We start from the raw sequence: 6,028 nt of genomic DNA, 5'->3' as shown, positions 1-6,028 counted from the left end.
TAATAACCGTATCTCTAGAATCTAAAATTTTTGAAGTCAACACAGCGCATTTAAGTTCATTTCCTTCATCGTCCAGTTTTATACGAGAAAGTGCGTCAGCTACATTGTTTTCCTTACCCGGTTTATATTTTATTGTGATATTATATTCTTGGAGTTTTAAAGCCCATCTTATTAACCTGGGCGTTAGGTTTTTTCCCGAGTAAAGTCTACCAACAGCCGCATGATCCGAAAAGACTGTTACTGGCGATTTGCCGAAATAAACTCGAAATGTGTGTACAGCCATTAATACGGCTGATGTTTCTCTTTCTGTAGCTGTATAATTCCTTTGTGTCTGATTCAATGTTTTACTAAAAAATGCCAGCGGATGGTCATTTTGCATAAGAACCGCACCCACCGCATAGTCTGACGCATCTGCTGCAATTTCCAGGTTTTCGTCCCCCTCAGGGAATTTTAAAACAGGGGCATTAATAAGCGCTTCTTTTAATCTTTCAAAAGCTGTGTTAGCTTCCGCTGTCCACGTAAATTTACTCTTTTTTCTTTTGATTACTAAGAGTGGTTCAACAATATTAGCGAAATCTTTTATGAAAGATCGATAGTAAGAACATAATCCAAGGAAAGAAGAAAGTTTCTTGGCGGTGTTGGGCGGTGGGAAATTCTTAATAGCTTTTATTTTTGAATCTTGCGTTTCTATACCCTTTTGCGAAATTTTATAACCGAGATATTTAAGTTCCTTAGTTGCGAATTTGCATTTTGAGGCGTTAATTGTAAGACCGGCCTCTTTTAATAATTTAAAAACTTGTTCGAGGTCATTAATGTGTTGTTCCAACGTACTACTCGTTATAATTATATCATCTAGATAAATTAAAGTTGACTTTCCTAGGACAGGCTTTAGAACAATGTCCATAGCTCTCTGGAATGTTGATGGGGCCCCACACAACCCAAAGGGCATGCGTAAAAATGCATAAGTGCCCGATTTTGTTATAAACGCGGTTTTATGTATATCTTCGGGTCTCATAGCTATTTGATAGTAGCCAGACGTTAAGTCCAAAGTAGACATATATCTTGTCGATTTGATTTGTCTAATGATCTCGTCTATAACCGGCAAAGGGTAAACTGGAAATTTGGTAATACTATTTAGTTTTCTGTAATCAATAGCAAACCTCCAAGCCCTTTTATCCGAAGGAGGAAACTCGTTCTTTTTCCTACATAGTACGACTGGACTCGCGTACTCACTATTTATGGGCGTTATTATTTTATTCTTTAACATCTCCTGAATATGTTCTTCGATGATTTGGTCTTTTTGTTTATCATAACGATACGGTTTAGTCCTACAAGGTTTTTCGGCATTTAATTGAATCTTGTGAGTTACTATCTGGCAGTTTCCTGGTTTTTCTGAAAACAAATGAGAAAAATTACTCACCACTTGCTGTATTGCTTTACTTTCATGGTCATTCAGATGGCTAAGGTCCACTTCAGGTGTCTCTACAGGTTCCACCACCCTCTGGTCCATCTCCAACACCACGGAACTATCTTGAAAATTTAATTTGGCCCTCGCGGCCCTTAAAAAGTCCATACCTAAAATAAGAGAGTGTTGTAGGTCTTTCACCACAAAAATTAATACTTTGAGATTTTCCTCTTTTACCTGTAAGTTTAATGATAATTTCCCGATGCAGTGACATGTTTTTCCTTGCGCCGCTATAATTTCCGTATTTTTGGTTATAAATAGTCGTATCCTATAAAAATTCTTTTTGAAGAACTTTTCACTCATAAAATTTCCTTCTGCTCCTGTATCGATGAGGGCTTCTACTGGTACATCGCCAACCAGGACTTGTATAATTGGTAGCTGTGAGTTTTTTACGATGACGGTGTTTAAATGTCTATTTGAGAGTTTTTTTAAAACTTCCGGGGTCTGGACCCCCCCTTTCACAGGCCCCTCTAGTCGTTTAAAGCTTTCCTTTCAATCTGTGTCTTCTGGGTACGTGGATGTTTATTTTCAAATTTTCTTTTTGGGCCTTGACCTTCGAGTTTCGATGCGTTAGCTTGATAGTTCTTTCCCCCATACGAGCGATTTCCATTTCTGGTTTCCTCCTTCCTTCGGGTACTTTGAGAATATGTTTCCCCTCTCGCTCTTTCCCCTATTTTGCGATTTTGAAACTTCACCGCCAATTCGAAAAGTTCCTGCAATGTGCTTGGGTTTCTAATTTCAAAGTAGTCTTGGACAGCGGGTAACAATCTTGGTAATATTATTTAAATTATCTCCGCATCGGGTTTTTTTCCATACAGCATATCCGTTAGCTGGATTTTTCGTAAAATAAAGTCCGTCAATTGTGCTATATCCCGTTGATAGAAACTATATAGTTCGGCTTCCAGCCGTGCGCGATCTTTCACTATGGGGAAGGCCTTTACTAACGATTTTTTGAAATTTTCAAATGTATACGTCGGGCTTCCAAATTCACCTAGTAGAAATTTTCCTATGTTTTCCACCATAGCGCGGCCTGTCCTCTTAGTGCTGATGTGGCGATGGCAACTTTTTGTCTTTCAGACACAGGGTAGAGCTGAAAGTGGTTTTCTAGACCTTCTAAAAATACCGCCACCGAATTTTTTCCGTCGAAATGGACGTTTGGCTTGATTGATGCTCTCAAAGTCTGGACCAGGTATCCAAATCCTTCTAACTGCGTTGTCATTTCTTGGTGTTGTCCAGCGGCTTCCATCCAATTTTCGGCCATTTCAGTTCGATAAGTGTTCGGGCGCCAATATAACGTTGCGCGCCTCCAACTTGCACGCAACCAAGAGGTGACTGTGAAAACTTGTATAAAAGATAGAGCCTTGTGAAGGGTTTAAGTCCCTTTTTATTCAACGTAATAAATTACAATTGCGTTCTCTTGACGCTTACAGACGGTGCCATCTCGGCAGTCAAATAAAAATAATAACCTGAAAAGAAACTAAAGACAAGATTCTAACTACGAGGTTCTCTAAAATAACTAACTCACCGCGTTTTACAATACCGCTGCTAATTCAGCAGACTTGAAGCTCACTGGAACGATTAACACTACTTCCCGCCAAGCACATAGGCCGCAACGCGGGGTTCTTCAATTCTCGCTAACTACCTCCGCGCTCGTGCAGTAAGAATATCACCCACCGAACTTGTTTCCTCTCTATTTAACTCATACTACTTCCGCTGATAATTTGAATGCTTGCGCGTTCTACTAAAATTTACATATTCTGGCATTGGCAGTTCCAGGGGAAAGTAAGGCTTGACAGGAAAGATAGTTTAAACTTAAAATAAATGTTAGTTAAAATAAATATAAACCCTACAATCTGAAAGCTTTCAGATATTTTTTCAAATTTTTTTATAGCTATTTCTACTTGTAATGTTGCCTGTCTAAACATTTGAATATATGACCCCAATAAATAAAAATTTAATCTCTATGACCGAAGGATAAAGATTTAGAAAGGTGCTTCTTAGTAATGTTTTTGCGCAGCAGGTCTTGTTTGAGGACAGCATGCTTTCTGCTGCAATGCTTTTATAGTAAATCTCGGTCTGAGCTGTCGGTTTCTTCAGTAGTGATTTGCTCATTCATTTCTTGTGTCAGTTGTTTGCTATTGTGAGGGCAACATCCAGAGTCGTAGCTAGAGTTTTCAGCGCCCAGGGACAACTGAAGATTTCGCGCCCCTACTGCTTGCCAAGGATGGAAAACATTTAATTCTAAAATGTCGTAACATCAGTTTGGCGCCCCTTGGATTCTGCGCCCGGGGACAGATGCCCCTCCTTGCCCCCCTCTAGCTACGCCCCTGGCAACATCTCACTGAGGTCATCAGTATCAACTTTCAAATATTACTGCTTAAGAAGATTCCACTTATTCCGTTACATGAATTACTTGACAAGTTTCTGGCATTCTTTCGTCTAACATTTAAAACGAATGGACAAATGTTCTTGCAGTGACAATTCAAAGTATTTGGAAAAATTCTTTCTAAGATCATGCAATGATTCTTACAGCATTTAAGATCTATGATTCTTACAGCTGCTATCATACATTTGTTTGTTTCGGAAGAACAACTGTTTGTAACACTTTTTCTGATTTGTCAGAACAGCCAATCACCACAGATCACTTTGGGGTTAACACAGGAGAAACTTGTTCTCTATTGATAGCGGATTGATTGAAAACAACTTGCGATTTTTTTCGAAAGGAAGAAAAAAATCGCGCATGTTTCTTTTAATAGTAAATCATGCAAAAAAAATTGTCCTAAACAGTTGTCAGTTGTTCTTGTGAAACAAATGCATATGTGATATGGGCCTAAAACACTGAATTTTGTAGATCACAGGAGGAGCGTAGCTAAGGAACTACGTAACTTCGATTTCGCGTAAGTCGGAGTATCAACTTAAATAATAGATTAAAAATAAAATAATAGATTAAATCCTTTTAAGAACTTCAGTCCCCACTCACGAAAATGCACGAAATGCCAAATACAAACACTAAGATCAGAGTAAGGTATGTTGCGCTCTCTAGTGACCAAATAAATCACGATGTGAATATATCCTTTTGTTCACAATATGACGGCCTTGTTTTCATGCAAGAAGGTATTAGTGGGAAATATCAAGCATCCGGAAACAGTCCTGCGAGTCATAGTCTGAATGTTGTGATTTCATTTTCCTTTTACCTGATTTTTATAAAATCGCTTATTCATGACAGATGCACCAATGCCGTATTTAAAAATTCTCATATTATATTGGTAAGCTGATTTACATCGTTTAATTTTGGATTTGTTGATGAAGTTCAGCCGTAGATATGTATATAAAAAATTTACTAGTTTCTCCTTTACACCTGCTTTCATATATTTAAGTTGCTATATTAATTTATGTGTTATTATTATTATTTTTATTTTGGCCGTAGGGACTTGAGCTTTGCCACAGGAATAATTCCTGTCAAAAATTTATTCAAGGATTTTTGAAAACTCTAGAAGTGATCACGCTTTCGCGCGAAAACATGCATTTCTTATCGCATATCGGTGTGCTCGAAATACACCAGCACTAATATATTTTTTTTTAAAAATATTTTTATATTTTCCCAGAATCAGTTATTTTAAATCCTTTGGTGTAAACTGATGTTGAAGATTATGAGGGTTTTTTTATTATGCTGTAATCTATTTGACACTTGGTGAACTTTAATGTCAGATATGGAATAAAATGTACCACTTTTTGATTTAGTCATAAAACATTTAAGACTGTTGCAATTGTAAGTAATTTTTTTTTTTCTCTTGCAATAAGAGTTAATTCTGATAGGTTTGAGTGTTAATTTATGTAATGTCTTATTAAATTGGCAGTACATAAATTCATCAAATAGCTGTAATTTATGTAACTAAAGTGAGAAAATAGTATCTGTTGTGTTTGTGACAATATCAATAAAATTTTCATTTGCAGAATTTGTAAGGAGTAAGTGGTATACTGTTGGGAACATTTATATAAATTCACATTGAGTTTTCTAATGTCACAGAATTGTGCATGATGTTTTTTTAACAAGATTTTGTTAATATTTTCCAATTTGCATTGAGTGATATTTTTAAAGTACATGATAAGTTTGAAAGATTTTAACTAATGTAAAGATAATATTATGAAAATTGATAAGTTGTTATAAACTTTAGTTTCAAATAAAGCCACTTTTTCTATAAATTCATACTTGATGTTATAAGAAAGCCTGCGTATATCGATAACTTGGGTGTTTTGCTGCCACAATTGTAATTAGACATAACTAGAAAATTAAACTTATAATCTGTTTACAGCATATACCTTTATTACATGCTGATATATATATTTTTTTTTTTTATGAGCAAGACTTTCAACTTAGATCAATTATCTGTAAGAAATACAATATCAATTTAACACTTATTTTATTATTTGTTTTTCTGGAAGAAAGACATCTATATTATTAAATTTTTGCTTTGGATGAATTATAATTGAAAATGTAACTTTGTTTTAAAAGTAGCTTTAGCAGTGGGTGAGTGGTTTGACCCAGACAAATGAGCTGGTTAC

The 6,028-nt window shown here is 36.0% G+C and overlaps 1 protein-coding gene across 2 annotated transcripts in view; it reads left to right on the top strand.

Annotated features, from left to right (window-relative positions):
* Positions 1-4,592: 4,592 nt before the first annotated feature.
* The window catches only part of Cyfip (Cytoplasmic FMR1-interacting protein Sra-1), a 108,963-nt gene continuing 107,527 nt past the window's right edge, over positions 4,593-6,028 (top strand). For both annotated transcript variants that reach the window (XM_035350658.2, XM_035350657.2), the window contains exon 1: positions 4,593-4,731. The gene's annotated coding sequence lies outside the window, so the exon portion shown is untranslated. The remainder of the gene's footprint in view (positions 4,732-6,028) is intronic.

The sequence above is a fragment of the Stegodyphus dumicola genome, chromosome X1 (genome assembly GCF_044657685.1).
Source record: "Stegodyphus dumicola isolate Sdum_Otavi_A_Nest chromosome X1, ASM4465768v1".
Classification (NCBI taxonomy): Eukaryota; Metazoa; Arthropoda; class Arachnida; order Araneae; family Eresidae; genus Stegodyphus; species Stegodyphus dumicola.
The sequence above is the reverse complement of the archived record's forward strand: the minus strand, read 5'-3'. Positions and strand labels throughout refer to the sequence as shown.